This window comes from Lithobates pipiens, unplaced genomic scaffold (assembly GCF_037356315.1).
Source record: "Lithobates pipiens isolate NorthernLeopardFrog02 unplaced genomic scaffold, aLitPip1_a1.2 Scaffold_18, whole genome shotgun sequence".
Taxonomy (NCBI): Eukaryota; Metazoa; Chordata; class Amphibia; order Anura; family Ranidae; genus Lithobates; species Lithobates pipiens.
The window spans coordinates 272,349,829-272,368,595 of record NW_027507758.1 but is presented as its reverse complement, the minus strand read 5'-3'; positions in this window follow the sequence as shown (position 1 = coordinate 272,368,595).

The window sequence follows — 18,767 nt, the reverse complement described above, 5'->3', positions numbered from 1 at the left end:
ATTCTCCTCGGGGCGGTCTTTTTGACCGGACTACGAGGAGAAGACTAAAAGTAAGTATGCACCAACACTACACTGACAAGTAGGTAGACACAGGCACACAACCCCCCCCCCCCCTTTCACCCCCTTTTGCCAGTGTCATTAAGCGATCATTCTTCTGATCGCTGCATCAGTGTCGCTAGTGTCGCTAGGTAGCTAGTTTTTTTTTAGGTGCACCGCCAGGTTTTTATAGCGCTAGGTACCCCAATATACTACCCAATAATGGTTTTAACCCCCTGATTGCCCCTAGTTAACCCTTTCACCCCCTTTTGCCAGTGTCATTAAGCGATCGTTTTTCTGATCGCTGCATTAGTGTCACTAGTGTCGTTAGGTAGCTAGTTATTTTTTTAGGTTCACCGCCAGGTTTTTATAGCGTTAGGTACCCTCATATACTACCCAATAATGGTTTTAACCCCCTGATTGCCCCTAGTTAACCCTTTCACCAGCGATCACAGTATAAGTGTCACTGGTGACGCTGGTTAGCCAGTTAGTTATTTAGGTTCCCCATCAGGTTTTTATATAGCGCCAGGGACCCCCATATACTACCTAATAAAAATTTGAACCCCCTGATTGCCCCTAGTTAACCCTTTCACCACTGATCACCGTATAAGTGTTACGGGTGACTCTGGTTAGTTTGCTTTTTATAGCATCAGGGCATCCACCATTTATTACCCAATAAAGGTTTAACCCCCTGATCACCCGGCGGGTGATATCAATTAGGTTTTAGGGTCAGGGTCTGCGTCGCCCCAGGCAGCGCTAGGTTAGTGCCAGTACCGCTAACACCCACACGCAAAGCATAAACCTCCCATAGTGGTATAGAATCTGAACAGATCAATATCTGATCTGATCAGATCTATACTAGCGTCCCCAGCAGTTCAGGGTTCCAAAAAAACGCATTGTTAGCGGGATCAGCCCAGATACCTGCTGGCACCTAGGTTTTGCCCCTCTGCCCAGCCCACCCAAGTGCAGTATCAATCGATCGCTGTCACTTACAAAACACTAAACACATAACTGCAGCGATTGCAGAGTCAGGCCTGATCCCTGCGATCGCTAACAGTTTTTTTGGTAGCATTTTATATTTAAATCCGGAAGGCAGTGCTTGGATTTCGGGGTCCCGTACGTGGCTAGGCTCCCAAAAAGTCCCCCACATGTGGTATCCCCGTACTCGGGAGAAGCAGCAGAATTTATTTTGGGGTGTAATTTGACTTATGCCCATAGCATGTGTGAGCAATATATCATTTAGTGACAACTTTGTGCAAAAAAAAAAAGTTTGTAATATTCCCGCAACTTGTGGCAAAATATAAAATATTCCATGGACTCAACATGCCTCTCAGTAAATAGCTTGGGGTGTCTACTTTCCAAAATGGGGTAATTTTGGGGGGTTTTGTGCTATTTTGGCATTTTATGGCCTTCGAAACTGTGATAGGTAGTGAGGAGTGAAATCAAAAATTTGCACCCTTAGAAATCCTGAAGGTGGTGATTGGTTTTCGGGGTGCCGTGCGCGACTAGACTCCCAAAAAGTCCCACACATGTGGTATCCCCATACTCAGGAGAAGTAGCGGAATATATTTTGGGGTGCAATTGCACATATAACCATGGCATGTGTGAGCAATATATCATTTAGTGACAACTTTTTGTAAAAAAAAAAAATTATTTTTATTTTTTGTCATTATTCAATCCCTTGGGACAAAAAAAAAATATTCAATGGTCTCAACATGGCCCTCAGCAAATAGCTTGGGGTGTCTACTTTCCAAAATGGGGTCATTTGGGGGGGTTTTGTGCCATCTTGGCATTTTATGGCCTTCAAAACTGTGATAGGTAGTGATAGGTAGTGAGGAGTAAAATAAAAAATGTATGCCCTTAGAAATCCTGAAGGCGGTGCTTGGATTTCGGGGTCCCGTACGCGGCTAGGCTCCCAAAAAGTCCCACACATGTGATATCCCTGTACTCAGGAGAAGCAGCAGAATGTATTTTGGGGTGTAATTTCACATATGCCCATAGCATGTGTGAGCAATATATCATTTAGTGACAACTTTGTGCAAAAAAAAAAAAAAGTTTGTAATATTCCCGCAACTTGTGGCAAAATATAAAATATTCCATGGACTCAACATGCCTCTCAGTAAATAGCTTGGGGTGTCTACTTTCCAAAATGGGGTAATTTTGGGGGGTTTTGTGCTATTTTGGCATTTTATGGCCTTCGAAACTGTGATAGGTAGTGAGGAGTAAATTCAAAAATTTGCACCCTTAGAAATCCTGAAGGTGGTGATTGGTTTCCGGGGTGCCGTGCGCGACTAGACTCCCAAAAAGTCCCACACATGTGGTATCCCCATACTCAGGAGAAGTAGCGGAATATATTTTGGGGTGCAATTCCACATATAACCATGGCATGTGTGAGCAATATATCATTTAGTGACAACTTTTTGTAAATTTTTTATTTTTTTTTGTCATTATTCAATCCCTTAGGACAAAAAAAATAAATTGCTGATGGGTATGTTGAGCCCATTGAATATTTCCTTGGGGTGTCTACTTTCCAAAATGGGGTCATTTGGGGGGGGGGGGGTTTGTACTGCCCTGCCATTTTAGCACCTCAAGAAATGAGATAGGCAGTCATAAATTAAAAGCTGTGTAAATTCCAGAAAATGTACTCTAGTTTGTAGATGCTATAACTTTTGCGCAAACCAAAAAATATACGCTTATTGCCATTTTTTTTACTAAAGACATGTGGCTGAATAAATTTTGCCCTCAATGTATGACTAAAATTTAGTTTATTCGATTTTTCTTATAACAAAAAGAAGAAAATATCTTTTTTTTTCAAAATTTTCGCTCTTTTTCCATTTATATTGCAAAAAATAAAAATCGCAGAGGCAATCAAATACCATCAAAAGAAAGCTCTATTTGTGGGAAGAAAAGGACGCAAATTTCGTTTGGGTGTAATATTGCATGACCGCGCAATTACCAGTTAAAGCAGCGCAGTGCGAAATTGGAAAAAGACCTCTGGTCCTTAAGGTGTTTATTAGTCCGGGGCTGTAGTGGTTAATGATGACATTAAATGTCTTGAAGTAGTTGTAATAGAAACTATCCCCATTGACTGAAAATGACAGATTTGCTCTCCTATGCAGTAGGGAGTTTTTTTTTAGATATACTGTACATGTTTGATTCTCTTGCACCAATTGGTTTGAATGAGGATTTAATTATAGTCACCCCTAAGTGCGGGTTTTCGATCATCTGTCCTTGTGTTTGTGTATGCATGATAATGGTTGTATGTGTGCATGTACATATTTTTTGTGTATACACACAGGTACACATACATAGATATCAATGTATGTACACACATTCTTGTTTAAAACAATCCCCCCTTGTGATACACATACCGTCAATATGCCATATGTTATTAGTTATTCCTATTTGTTTATCTTTAATTTTTTATTCACTTTTGTTATCATCATAATTTTTTTGTTTTATTTGTATCATCTCGCCACCTTATCAAGTTGATGCTGATTTTAAATTACTATTGATATTACTACCTCTATTTATATGGCTACATATTAGTGTATTTGTTCTATGAGAAGTCCTTTTTAAAGCGGAGTTTCACCCAGATTTGTTTTATTTTTTTTAGGTAATCCATTCTGCTACACTGGGTTAAATACTTTAATGCGTGTGTTTTATAAATACTCCAGTCAATTCCTGTATTTTTTTTTATTACTCACATTTGTTTTAAGCTCCGCAGAGTGCTTCAATCTTCACTGTGGGCAGGTAAAGCCCACTAGGAGTCTGTTCTGGGATATGGTGCTATTGGATACCCAGCATGCACCTCCCAATCTTGCGCATGTGCAGTATACACACTGCAAAGCGCAGGAAGATTATCTGGGTGACACCTTGCGTCGCGTCATTTACGGTTTCTAAATAACACAATGCTAAAACTCGGAGATGCCTGTTGTCTTCTGGGATAGATGACACACATCTCTCAGGAGACATTGCAAAGCTGTAAATGATGTGTGCAGCCACGGCCGTGAAGGCGGAAGAAAGGATATAATAAATTACAAAAATAGGTGATACAGCAAAAAAAAAAATTAGATGTCAATTCATTAATAGTGCCCACATTACTGCTGGATTGTGAAGAGTTCAAAAAATGGGTGGAACTCTGCTTTAACCACTTTCAGACCGGACCATTTTGCTGGTAAATGACCAGAGGTCTTTTTACACTTTGGCACTGCGCTGCTTTAACTGGTAATTGCGCGGTCATGCAATGTTGTACCCAAACAAAATTTGCGTCCTTTTCTTCCCACAAATAGAGCTTTCTTTTGATGGTATTTGATTGCCTCTGCGATTTTTATTTTTTGCGATATAAACGTAAAAAGACCGCAAATTTTGAAAAAAAATGATATTTTCTACTTTTTGTTATTAGAAAAATCCAATAAACTCAATTTTAGTCATACATTTAGGCCAAAATGTATTCAGCCACATGTCTTTGGTAAAAAAAAAGTCAATAATTGTATATTTATTGGTTTGCGCAAAAGTTGTCACATCTACAAACTAAGGTACGTTTTCTGGAATTTACGCAGCTTTTAGTTTACGACTGCCTATCTCATTTCTTGAGGTGCTAAAATGGCAGGGCAGTACAAAACCCCCCCAAATGACCCCATTTTGGAAAGTAGACCCCCTAAGGAAATTGATAAGAGGCATGTTGAGCCCATTGAATATTTTATTTTTTTGCCTCAAGCGATTGAATAATGACAAAAAAAAATATTTTTTTTTTTTTACACAAAGTTGTCACTAAATGATATATTGCTCACACATGCTATGGGCGTATGTGAAATGACACCCCAAAATAAATTCTGCTGCTTCTCCTGAGTACGGGGATACCAGATATGTGGGACTTTTTGGGAGCCTAGCCGCGTACGGGGCCCCGAAAACCAAGCACCGCCTTCAGGCTTTCTAAGGGCGTAAATTTTTGAGTTCACTTCTCACTACCTATTACAGTTTTGAAGGCCATAAAATGCCAAGATGGCACAAAACCCCCACAAATGACCCCATTTTAGAAAGTAGACACCCCAAGCTATTTGCTGAGAGGCATGTTGAGTTCATGGAATATTTTATATTTTGCCACAAGTTGCGGGAAAATTACAAACTTTTTTTTTTTTTTTTTTTTTCACAAAGTTGTCACTAAATGATATATTGCTCACGCATGCCATGGGCATATGTGAAATGACACCCCAAAATAAATTCTGCTGCTTCTCCTGAGTACGGGGATACCACATATGTGGGACTTTTTGGGAGCCTAGCCGCGTACGGGGCCCCGAAAACCAAGCACCGCCTTCAGGCTTTCTAAGGGCGTAAATTTTTGAGTTCACTTCTCACTACCTATTACAGTTTTGAAGGCCATAAAATGCCAAGATGGCACAAAACCCCCACAAATTACCCCATTTTAGAAAGTAGACACCCCAAGCTATTTGCTGAGAGGCATGTTGAGTCCATGGAATATTTTATATTTTGCCACAAGTTGCGGGAAAATTACAAACTTTTTTTTTTTTTTTTTTTTTTTTCACAAAGTTGTCACTAAATGATATATTGCTCACGCATGCCATGGGCATATGTGAAATGATACCCCAAAATAAATTCTGCTGCTTCTCCTGAGTACGGGGATACCACATATGTGGGACTTTTTGGGAGCCTAGCCGCGTACGGGGCCCCGAAAACCAAGCACCGCCTTCAGGCTTTCTAAGGGCGTTACAGTTTTGAAGGCCATAAAATGCCAAGATGGCACAAACCCCCCCAAATGACCCCATTTTGGAAAGTAGACACCCCTAAATTTAGGGGTACACTAGTGAGACTAGGTAATAAATGGCGGGTGCCCTGAAACTATAAAAAAATAACTAACCAACCAGCGTCACCTGTAACAGTTATATGGTGATCACTGGTGAAAGGGTTAACTAGGGGGCAATCAGGGGGCTTTATGCGGTAGTATATGGGGGTCCCTGGCGCTATAAAAAGCTGCGGCGAACCTAAATACCTACCTGCCTAACTAGCGTCACCTGTGACACTAATACAGCGATCAGAAAAACGATCGCTTATTAGGCTGGGTTCACACTGGAGCGATGCGGGAACGCCACGAATGCGCGGCGGGTTCCCGCATCGCATGCCTCCCGGCGGCAGTTCACACTGCCCTATGCGAACTGCTGGGAGTGTCAGTGAAATGTTACTGACACCCCCAGATCAGTTCGCATATCGCAGTGCGATCTGCAAACTCGGATCGCATGGTGTGAACACCCATGCGATCCGATTCTGCTGCGGGCCAAAAAAAGGGTCCCGTGCAAATTTGCGGCGGGTGCGGCGGGTGCGGCGAATGGCTGAACTCGAATCGCACAGAGATCGGATGTGATTTGCACTGCAGTGCGGTGCGAATCACATCCGTTCTCATAAACCGCTGCAATGTGAACCCAGCCTTAGTGACACTGGCGACGGGGGGTGATCACGGGGTTAAACCTTTATTGGGGGGGTTAGGGGAGTACCTTAGAACTAAAGGGGGCTAACCCTAACTGCCCTAACAGTTATTAGTCACAAATGACACCCGCCGGGTGATCAGGGGGTTAAACCTTTATTAGGTAATAAATGGCGGGTGCCCTGAAACTATAAAAAAATAACTAACCAACCAGCGTCACCTGTAACAGTTATATGGTGATCACAGGTGAAAGGGTTAACTAGGGGGCAATCAGGGGGCTTTATGCGGTAGTATATGGGGGTCCCTGGCGCTATAAAAAGCTGCGGCGAACCTAAATACCTACCTGCCTAACTAGCGTCACCTGTGACACTAATACGGCGATCAGAAAAATGATCGCTTATTAGGCTGGGTTCACACTGGAGCGATGCGGAAACGCCGCGAATCCGCGGCGGGTTCCCGCATCGCATGCCTCCCGGCGGCAGTTCACACTGCCCTATGCGAACTGCTGGGAGTGTCAGTGAAATGTTACTGACACCCCCAGATCAGTTCGCATATCGCAGTGCGATCTGCAAACTCGGATCGCATGGTGTGAACACCCATGCGATCCGATTCTGCTGCGGGCCAAAAAAAGGGTCCCGTGCGAATTTGCGGCGGGTGTGGCGGGTGCGGCGGGTGCGGCGAATGGCTGAACTCAAATCGCACAGAGATCAGATGTGATTTGCACTGCAGTGCGGTGCGAATCACATTCGTTCTCATAAACCGCTGCAATGTGAACCCAGCCTTAGTGACACTGGCGACGGGGGGTGATCACGGGGTTAAACCTTTATTGGGGGGGGTTAGGGGGGTACATTAGAACTAAAGGGGGCTAACTCTAACTGCCCTAACAGTTATTACAGTCACAAATGACACCAATGCAAAAAAAAAAATGACATTGGTGTCACTGTGACTGGGGGGCAGGGGTAATTGGGGGGGTGATCGGGGGGTAAAGGGGGGGTGTGAGTGTGCCTGGCATGTTCTACTGTGTGTGTAGAGTGTTGGTGCAACTCACCGATCCGCTCTCCTCCGTGTCGGAACGAAAAATACCGACACGGAGGAGAGAATACATCACTTCCTCTCCTGTGTTTACATTACAGGAGAGGAAGTGATGTCACGGGGGATTTCCATTCGTCGAGAGCGATCGCGAGGGGGTGGCCATGAATGAATGGCCGCCCCCTCATCCCGGATCGCTCTCGAAGGAATGCCGACCGCCGCAGGCACCGGGGGGGGGCCCGATCGGGCCCCCCACCCGCGGGCAGGCAGGGACTTATATATACGCCCATATGCCTGCCCGTGCCATTCTGCCGACGTATATCGTCGTGCGGCGGTCGGCAAGTGGTTAAGATCCAAATCACACAAGACAATATACATTTATGTATGGCTTTGGGCAGTGAGGGTTAACAGTTCCGTTCTAATTGCTCTGCCCACTCCCCACCCCCATATTGGGTTTTTAAGTTCTCCGTTTGTCGACATCCGTGACTTTGATAAAGCGCATGTGCATGAAATGCATCATCACGGCAACAGACAAGCCTGCATTCCAGCTTCGCACATCATCCACACAAGCCCGTTCCAGCCTTAGCTTTTCCCTCAGGACTTACAGCTATGGGTTCAGGCAGCCCTGCCAGCTGATTTGTCTTCCACCACACCAGCCTCAGCCACACTACAACTACAGGCTTACCCTGAGTCACCAGTGGTCTATCACCATCCTGCGGATCATGGCAATTCCACCAACTCTCCGTCAGCCTGCCCAGTGAGCATCGGTCAGTGGATTTCCTCATTCTTTGGTGCAACATGGACATTGGCACCACCCATGCGCCACCGTTTACATCTATGGATGTTGTAAGCTCCTCACTGCCCTGGTGACCTCCTGCAGTATTGTAGGCTCTCTTTATAATCATATCCATACATGTACTGGTCATTACTTATTTCCAGTCCCTTCAAGTAAATAAACTTTGTTTTTCTTCATCACTGCCACTGTTAGATTGACTTGATATTCATCCTGGTATTAACCCATTAAGCACTTACTCTCTCTGTTCTTCTGCATGTCACATGTCCAGTTGCGTTATTTGTTCAGCTACACTGGGTTCAATTTTACATCAATTTATTTGTTTATTTATTCCAATCCTCATTGCAAGATCCACATTTTTTGTGCTGGTGAAAGTTTTTTGCTTCCCCACTACCTATGACATATGTTCTACCAAGGGATTTGACCATTGTGATATGCATGTTCATTGTATTAATCTTGTATATTCACAAAAAAGTCTCTGAAAATCTGGCAAAATGACAGGAGAAAATAATTATATTACACTACATGCAATGGGGTTGGTTTACTAAAGGCAAATAGACTGGGCATTTTTCAAGTGCAGTTGCTCCAGAGCTTATCAATGAGGGGGAGCTCTGCTGACTTCCAGCAGTCATCATAAAGTGAAGCTTTACCTCATTTACTAAGCTCTGTAGCAACTGCACATGCAAAGTGCACAGTCTATTTGCCTTTAGTAAATCGAACCCTTTGATTCTGTGTTTTTATTCAAATTTAGGTGTATTACTGTTGAGAGACTGATTCAAAAAGGTAAAGACTATGCCTTCTGTGTGCTGCTCCCCTCATAGCCCCCCATAATACTCACATGAGCCCCCCCTCAATCAGCAATTTGCACGATTTCTCTCCTCATTGGCTGAGACAACAGTGGGAGCCATTGGATTCAACTACTGTCAATCACAGCCACTGAGGAGAGAGTGGGGGGCTGGGCAGAGCTGTGGCTCTATGTGTCTTATGGGCACATTGAGCAGGGCTCAGAGTGAGCATGCACCAGTGGCCGCATTGCTATTGGGGGCACTGGTCATTGGAGAGGAGCCATAGGTAAACTAACTTTAATGCTGTTTTATGAGGTTTTTACTGAGCATTTTTTTGTTTTTTTGTTCTTTAGGTATAATTCTGCATAAAGGGATAGTGAATTTCCATTTGCAGCATCGCCTGTGATATTTGTGAAAATGTGTCAGGTCACCTAGATATTGCATGCCATCTGCTTTAGTGAATGGAGCCTATTATATTGTAGCTGTATTTTATATTGCAAATGTGTTTAAACATGCCAGGAACTTTGGAAATGTCAGCATGAATATTGTCTATACAGTGCCTAGAGTTGGGAGATCACCTGCTTGTTTAATGTTTTAAGTGTAACCATTGTAGGTTTAGAAAGCAGTAAACATATGTAATGATAAAACATATGATTATCATCATAACACAGTCCAGGGTAGACCTATGGGACCCAATTACCAAATGGCAGGGCCACAGCAGACCTCCCCAGTATTTGAAGTTTGTGGTAAAAGCTGTGCATGGAGGCACTATAATGTAAAGCTGTAAGACCCCTTTTTCACTGCCAGCATTTTTCAGGCGCTACAAATAGCGCCTGTATAGCGCCTGAAAATAGCATCTCCATTCACTCCAGTGCGTCAGAAAAAGTCCTGCCAGCAGCTTCTTTGGAGCAGTGAAGGATCAGTGAACTCACTGCTCTTCCACCGTTCCTCCACCACTGCCCCCCATTGAAATAAATGGGCTGGGCTGCTATACTATCTGCAAAAGGCCGCTCCGGCTGTGTTTGGGGCAGATTTAATCCCTTTTCGTCCACTAGCGGGGGGTTAAAACTGCCCCCTGCTAGCGGCCGAATAGCATCTCTAAAATGGCAGTAAAGTTTACTGCCAACGTCCGGGAAGGGTCGATGTGAAAGCCGTCTTAGATGTTATTGTGCATATAAGTAACTAGTGGTTACTGCTGTTTGTGCCAGTCTGCCTAAACATCCTGTGTTTCTATGTGATTTCTTAATAACCTAGCAAAAAAAAAAAAAAGTCCAACAAAAAGCCCCAATACTAAGCATCAGATGAAAGTTGTGTTTAATATTTTTTAAGACTTGAATCTTTAGTTTGATTTGGCTTCATAATGCTTATGGTGGATAAGATTGCACGTTAAGTAATTTCCTCTCCTGTTCTGCATGTAAGGAAGACATCCTACATATTTGTTTAACAATATGAATCACTTTTTTGGTCTCTTCTCTCAAACACATTTTCCAAGACATCCATTTGAAGTTAATCCAACAAAGGAGATAGATCTGTGTCATCCCACGTCTGTCTGGGCTTCTATTCTTTTTCTGCTTATTCTACACATTTTGTCCATGCTTTCTTCATATTATTAAGTTAATGGATGACTAAAGCACACAGCAATAGGCCTAGTGCTTACTGATATTCTACAGTGCCTTTGTAGGCCATCAAAGAACTTTCAAAATAGTCAGATTTCAATATGAAAGCATTTGGAGATTACAAGAATGTGTCAGCTCTGAGTAAAGGCAGCTTAAATTCCTCTGCAGAGCGGTCTGTTATCATTTTAAAACTTTTGATCAATGATCTTTTACCTTTGATAGCTCTCCAGATCTACTAAAATATACATTATAAGTTGCAGTGAAGGGAGTCACAATTCACAAAACATTTAGTTATAGTTATTCATAATATTGCATTCAAGATTTGAAGTTAATTTGCAGCATATGTAGCTCACAAGGCAACTTATGGTTTTATCTGTCATTGTACAGTCAAAGTCCTATAGTATCTACATACTGTAGTTACATAGAAACAACCCGTCATTTTACATAATCAATTATGTAGTAGTGAAACATACACCCACTTTTTGGGGGGATAAAAGTGCTTATACATAGCAGAAAAGGAAGATTGGAGGAAGCTTGGGGGAAGACTGAAAGAATCTTGGAAGGCGAGAGAGTTTGAGGATCTTGAGTCGCAGAGATGTAAGAAGGTTGGAAGAAGTCATTTGGGACCCTAACTTGATGCTTCTCAAAACAACTGAATTCTTATGCCCTGGTAAAGTATTAATCTGTTTATTTTACCTGTTGGTAATTGAATTATTTTGACATATACATAACAGAACCATTTAATATCGTGGCCTAGCAATTTGGAGTTATAGAGACATACACATTATTGTCTGTCTCTACAAAGCTAAGACCAAAGTCTGTACAATAGTTCTGTTGTGCTTATAAAATTCAGAAGTGTTACCGTCGGTCCCCGGGGCTTTACCTGTCGATAAAGAGTTGATTGTGTCAATGACATCTTGGAGTGAAATTGAGGCATCGAGTTGATTCAAAAGTGACTGGTCTATAGGAGGGAGGGGGACTTGGTCTAAAAATTACTCTGCCGTGGCCACATCGATAGAATCAAGACCATATAACTTTGTGTAGAACTCTCTAAGATCAGATTGATATCTTTACGGAAGGAAGCTAGGTCACCTAGATCATCTTTTAGGGCAGTTATATGGGTGGGAGCGTGGTGGCCCCTAGACGGACGAGCTAGGAGCTTTCCCAACTTATTGCCAAATTTATGATATTGGAGGTCAAGGAGGGAGTGGTGGATCTTTTCCAGAGTTTTTGTCCAGAGGTCAAATCGGGTTTTGATGGCACGCCAAGTTACCCTGAGTTCTGGAGAGTTGTGCTGTGCTAGGCTTGCCTGAGCGTCTTGTAGGGCTTTACTCACCGAGCAGTATTCCTTGGTAATATTTCTTGTAACCAGTGGCAAAAGAGATAATCCTGCCACGCAGCCCAGCCTTCCCAGCTTCCCAGAAGAGATTGGGGTCAGCCATGTGTTCCAAATTAGTAGCCACATAATCTGCTCATGTTTCCTTAATAATCTTTTGAAGGTCCTGGATACATGATAAGATGGGAATAGCTTACTTTCAAATTTTAAAATAACGTTAAAAAATCGGAAATATTGAACATTAAGTTGTCAACTACACGAGTCTAGGCTCTTCAACCATCATTTTCTTTTCCATGGGAATCTTAATTTCTAAACTTAAAAGGTGCTGCGCTAAAACATGACAACACTCATCAATTCAATGAAGTGCAAAAAATACCATAGTAACACTCAAAATTGACTATAACATGCAAAATATGCATAAAGTGCTCTGGGAATAAAAAGTGCAAAAAGTGACATAAAGTGCTTCAAAATGATCAAATACATAAAGTGCAAATCAACAGTGAGAAAAATTATATATAAATGTCTAATTCATGTGTCAATAACGCATACAACAATAGTAAATAGATCCAATCCAAAAAAATTTTTTAATTAATTATATAATAGTCCACAGATATGCTATAGATCTTTAACACCAACGTGACAATCACACTTCCACACCCAAAGTTGTCTGTGAGCCACCTCTTGCATCTACATTTCTGACATATCTAGTAGTCAAATTGACTTCATCAATAGATAAAGTCTTTCAAGCAAATTTTCCACCGCTATTACGGGAACTCTTTTCTGTTTTGGAAAGATGGAATAAAGGTCCCTACACATGGATGGGCAGGAATGCTATCCTTAAAATGAATATTCCTCCAAGACTATTGTATCCTTTTCAGACTCTGCCAATAGCCATTCCAGAGTCTTTTTTGAAATCATTATGCAGTGCTTTTATTAGATTTATTTGGGCAAAAAAGCATCCAGTTTATCCTTCCACTATTTGGCTATGCAAAAAACCCAAGGAGGCATGGCTTTCCCAGATCCGATAAGATACTACAAAGCAGTACACCTCGCTAGGGTACTAACCTGGTATAGAGATGAGGGACAAAAAACCTGGGTAGCAATTGAACAATCCTGTACGAAGATCCCACTCTGATGCCTGCTATGGCTAAGAACACTGCTAACCTTAAGAAATAATCCTCTCATAGGGGCAACCCTAAGCCCTTGTACACACGGTCGGATATTCCGATGGGCAATGTCCGATAGGACCGTGTTGTCGGATAATCTGACAATGTGTGGGCTCCATCGGACTGTTTCCATCAGAGTATCCGACGGACCAAGTTTTCCAACTTGTCTATAAAATTTTCTGACAACATGCTCCGATCGGACTTTGTCCGATCATGTGTAGAGAATTCCGATCGGACAAAGTACCACGCATGCTCAGATCAAATTCCTAGACCAAAGCTATTGGCTACTAGCCTGAATGTAGTCCTGTCGTAACAAAATAACATCATCACATTAAGTACGATCGGATTTTCTGACAACTTTGTCCGACTGTGTGTATGCAACAGTTTCAGACAAAATCCGTCGGACAAAATCCGACGGATTTGGTTGTCGAAATGTCCAACCGTGTGTACAAGGGCTAAGAGTAATTCAACAAAGTCATCTGTTTTCAAAATTGGATGGAGAAATTACTCTATGCAGTTTTGGGAAACCCGTCATTCCCCCCAGGCTATGCAGATAGCCGCTTTAAACAAACCATGAGATTTGGTAAATTTAGATTAGGTGACTTCCTTGAAGCATCAAGGCTGAAGACCAGGGTGGAAATACAGTTGCTGTTTAATCCGCTACTGGATTTGTGGAGCAGGCGAGGTTTTAGGGGGAAGGAAGAGAGAGAACTCAACTCTCCTTGTAAAGACTTCTTTCTTTTTCACTTTTTTTCTTTCTTTATTGCCTTCCCTGGTATATCATACCTGTTTATAAGTGAGATGCGAAGGGAAAAAATGCACATGAACGGTAGAATGGATATATTAGAGAGAGGGGGGAATACCCCTTCTTTTTTTTTCATTTTTTTTTATTCTTCATTTAAACAACCGTCATATATATATATCCATTGAAAATAGAATCGACTTGTGTTAAGATATACTCTGTGATACACATGCAACTAAATTGTGTTTATATGTATAACAATTGTTTGAAATAAATTACAAACAGTAAACAGACTTTAAAAAAAAAAAAAAGATGGGAATAGCCAGATCCTAACTGATTTCTATGAAATTAATCCAGATAAATGTACTGAGATCAGGGCATGATCCGAGATCACTATCTCATGTATGTGGGGGTCAGTGATATACTCCAATAATAGGGAGTTATAAAAGGTATAATCAATCCTGGAAAGTGTGTTATGAGGAGGGGAGAAGAATGTGAATTCTCGTCACTCAGGGTGCGACAATCTCCAGAGGTCTGTCAGACCAAGGCCATCTGCAAAGTGGAAAAGTGGGGTGGGGGATGGCCATTGGGCAATTACCCAGAGATTTGCCTTCTTGGAGGATCAACACCAAATCAAAGTCCAGACTGACCAAGAGAGGAAGGTGGATAAATGGGGCAAGGTGCGAAGTCGGTTTGTGGAAGAAACATTTTGGGTTAGAGTTAGGAGCATAAACATAGATAGTTATAACCCACATACATAGTTAGAACCCATTCTCAGGCAGCAGTTTTAAATCTGCTTATAAGGATGCGACCTTCATCATATCCTTTTACAGAGAGGACCTCACAGGGTAAGTTTTTTATGTATGAGGAGAAGGACCCTGGTTTTTCCTCTAATGGCGACGTCCCATGGACCTGTCCCTCCCAGAGTTTCTGCATATGGTTAAAATCGTAAGCCGACAGTTGCCTTTCCTGAAGTATTGCAATATCTGTTTTAAGGCATCTGACATGGCGGAGAATAGCCATATATTTGTGGGGTGAATGTAACCCCTTAACATTCAAGGAGACAATTTTCATACCGGAGCTGTGGAGGGGAGGGGTGCTACCAAGCAAGATTGGAAATCCTAACCTAAATACATAAAATTGTTTATGCAGTGCCACAGGGGTACCACCTAAAAGGATTTAATAATTTGAGGGGTGCTTGAATCTTAGAGAGGAGGGTTTAGAGGGGAAAATGACCCAACAGGGGTCAGGGAAGATAAACAAAAAATAACATACATGTGTGAAGCCTTGACTTCGCTTTTTTCCACATGTATTATGCATAACAGTAAACAGCATTACCAAAGGGATACAAGGTATTCACCCGCAGACTGTGATACGATCCAATGCCCAGGAGGGATCCCTTGAGAGGGAGGCATGGAGGGCGAGGTATGGCCCCGGGTTGTTTCTAGACAGGGCTATACAGCCATCCCGCGGTAAGGTTTTGCACCCTAAAATATGTGAACAGTAAAGAACAAGAACATACATAGATAGTTGTATATATCAGTAACAATCGAAAAAAGAAGAATTAATCAAGCATAATCAAGAGTGCCTCACAAGGGAAGGTAGAGCTTCCAAGCAGGGTCAGCCTGGCTTGTTGCAGCATGAGGAATTGGAACGGCTTATCCTCTTTGGAGGGTCTTTCCTTGGGCTGCACTGGTCTCTTGGCTCAGCTGGGCATGATGGGGGCAGTGCTTTGGAGGAATCCACAGGAATGTGCAAGTATGTCTGCAGAATGATATTGCATTGCTTTTTCTGGGTGGGAAAATTACTTGGTGTCACCCGAAGGGTCGGCAAAGCGAAGAATGGCCGGATACGTTAGCGCGAACTTGACCCCTTTCTGGTATAGGGCAGTGCAGATTGGCTGAAACGCTTTGCGCCTATGGGAGACTTCTTGGGAGTAGTCTGCAAATAAAAGCAATTTGTGGACATCCAGTTGCAAGTACTTGGAATTTTGAAAGGAACGTAGGATATTTACCCTGTCAGCATAATTAAAGTAGTGTACTATCACTGGCCGTGGAGTACCTCTATCATTTGAGGGGGCTCCTAGACAGTGTGCTCTCTTCTCCACTGTAGAGGGAGTTGCAATCCCCAAAGTTTTGGGTATGCATAGATGTCCTGTAGAGATCCAGCATTGATGGATTCGGAAAGCTGTGTTATTCCTGCAGCTATAGCTCTATCAACTGCATCAGTTATTGCTGGTGCCAGGAGGGCTACAACAACCTGTGCCAGGGTGGCATACTAGTCATCAGGAGTAATCAGAGCCAGTGCTGCAGGACGTGCAGGTTGTGCTGTCTCAGGTTGCTCCTCAGCAGTGGCCATATTGACAAAACAATCTCTGTGCAGGAGGATGGGGCCATGCTAAAGGTACCATGGATCACATACCGATCCCTCTCTGGGAGTCCAGAGGCTTAGCGGAGGGGTGTGATCTAGACATGTGCAGAGTGAAATATTTTGTGTCGGAATTTAGTTTTTGTCCGAAAAATAAATTTATTTAGTTACTCCCGAAATTCGTTTTTATTTATTTAGTTTTTCATTCAAAAATTGCATTCGTCCGAAAATCCACATGAATTACAGTCTAATCTGTCTTTGAAGGTTTATGGTGTCTGTCGACTGTATAAAGAAGATTCAACGGAGCTGCTAAACTCTATATAGCCTATAGGCGGAGCATTTGACTCCGGAAATGTACGATTGCAGCATCATACAGTTTCGATGCTTCGTTGAATATTATTACCAATGTGTGTGTTTTTCGTTGCTTTGTCGAGTCTCCATCGTTCATGTTGAATGAATGGTCTAAGTCTCACAGTGTCAGGTGTCAGATAGTGAGTGACTGATAATAACGAATATGGCGGCAACCCATTGTGAGAGCGACACGGAGGCACTGGAGGACATTCCTGGGCCATCTACAAATGTTTCTGTATATATATTATATACTCATTCAAAGTGGTGATAGCAATCACTGATCAGACAGGTAACAAGATTCTATAATAATAAATCCCCCCACAACACAGGCAGCCTCTGAGGCTATCACAACACTAGCAGCAACATTAGTATCATTATAAGGTTCTCAATAGTATCACAATAGCAGCAGATTATTAGGAAAAAGCTAAGTTGAACTGTAGCTTGCTTCACTATTGTTCTGCTGCTGTGCTTATGCTTAATAATAGTTCGGGTTCTCTGACAAGTGACAATTCAAACGGACCAGCTAAGATTGACTATCTTCTGAAATGATTCAGTGTGTGTGTCTCTCTCTGCTAGCAATCGTAAGTGAAAGTAAGTTGGCTGTATGTGTGTACTTAGTTCTAGCTATTTTACTACTCCTCCTCTTTGGTTACAATCAGCCAATAACATTCATCATCATCATCATTTATTTTTATTTTACTTCCCCCAACCAATTCCAGAATCTTTTCTCTCTGTCAAATCTTTTCTCTCTATGTCGAATATTTTCTCTCTGTTGAATCTTTCTTCTATATAATCTTGGACTAATAGAGGTAAGGTTAGGCACATTCCACCACAGGTTCAATAGACAAAGATTGTTATTGTCAGAGTCTCATTGAATCTCCCATTCTATATCGAACTTTTGTAACAATGAAAACTCAGATTCTGCACTTTCGTTATCGTTTTTCAAAAGGAAAACACATGAAATTCGGACGAAAATGCATTTGGATGAAAACGAATGCACATGTCTAGTGTGATGGTGAAATGAGCCATCTGCGGGCTGTGTAAGCTGGGCTTTGTAAACCGATCCTCCCAGAGCTGTCATTCCGTGCTCCCTTACATGTGGTGTCGGGACCAGAAGTCCTTATTTTTGCCACCTGTGTTCTTTTGGGGAGATTTCCCTTCCCTGTTCCATAGCCAAAACCATAGCCATAGTAAGGGAATCCCCGAATGTCACCAGGGTCGCTAGAATTAGAACCAGAGTGACTAGGTCACTAGAATTTCTTTTTTGCTACTGTTCTGGAGACAACCCAAAATGCGGGATTTTCTTTCAGGGTGAATTTCCCGAACATTGCGTACAGACAGCAATAAAACCCAACCAATGTTCTAAACCTTCTCTATTCTGTCCAAAACTTAAAAACAAATGCTGCCTTAAGTTATACTTTAACCTTCCATCCTAACATTGAAACTTTAACCTATCCCTTAACACTTTTTCTCCTGAATCTTGACCCTAAAACATATCTTAACATCTAAAGAGTGCTCATAACACAAAACCATATCAATACAATTCTGCAGCATATTCAACTTGTACTGTTCTGAGAGCATACAATTCCCAGGGAAATATGATTGAACAGTGCTTAGATCCCTGTGCCAGAAGAATGATTCTCCTAAAGACACATATATGTCCTGAACTTGAAGTGTGAACCAAGCACAGGTTTACTTTAATAAAAAAAAAAAAACATATTTTGGGAGGATATAACTTGTGGAATGTTCACTCTTTTACCCTTGAGAATAGTTTGACTGCATGGAAAAAGAAGATAGTCTGACAGTCTGTTTCAATTAGAGACTGCGTGTTGGTATTGATGTATAATGATATGGCAATCACAGACATGAGAAGGAGCAATTTGTCATTGTAACGGACGGGTTCCAAATTAGCTCCTTTTCTTAGCAATCTTGGCTTGTAGGCTGCATGCAAAATAATTTCTGATGTTCCATAATCTTTAAAGCTTCTACATACTAATCTAAATGGCAACTAAAAGCATGCAACTTAAATTCTCAAACATGAATCAAGAATGACAAACCTGACCTTTTGCAATAGTCATCTTATAAAGTTTAAAGTGGTTTTACCTAA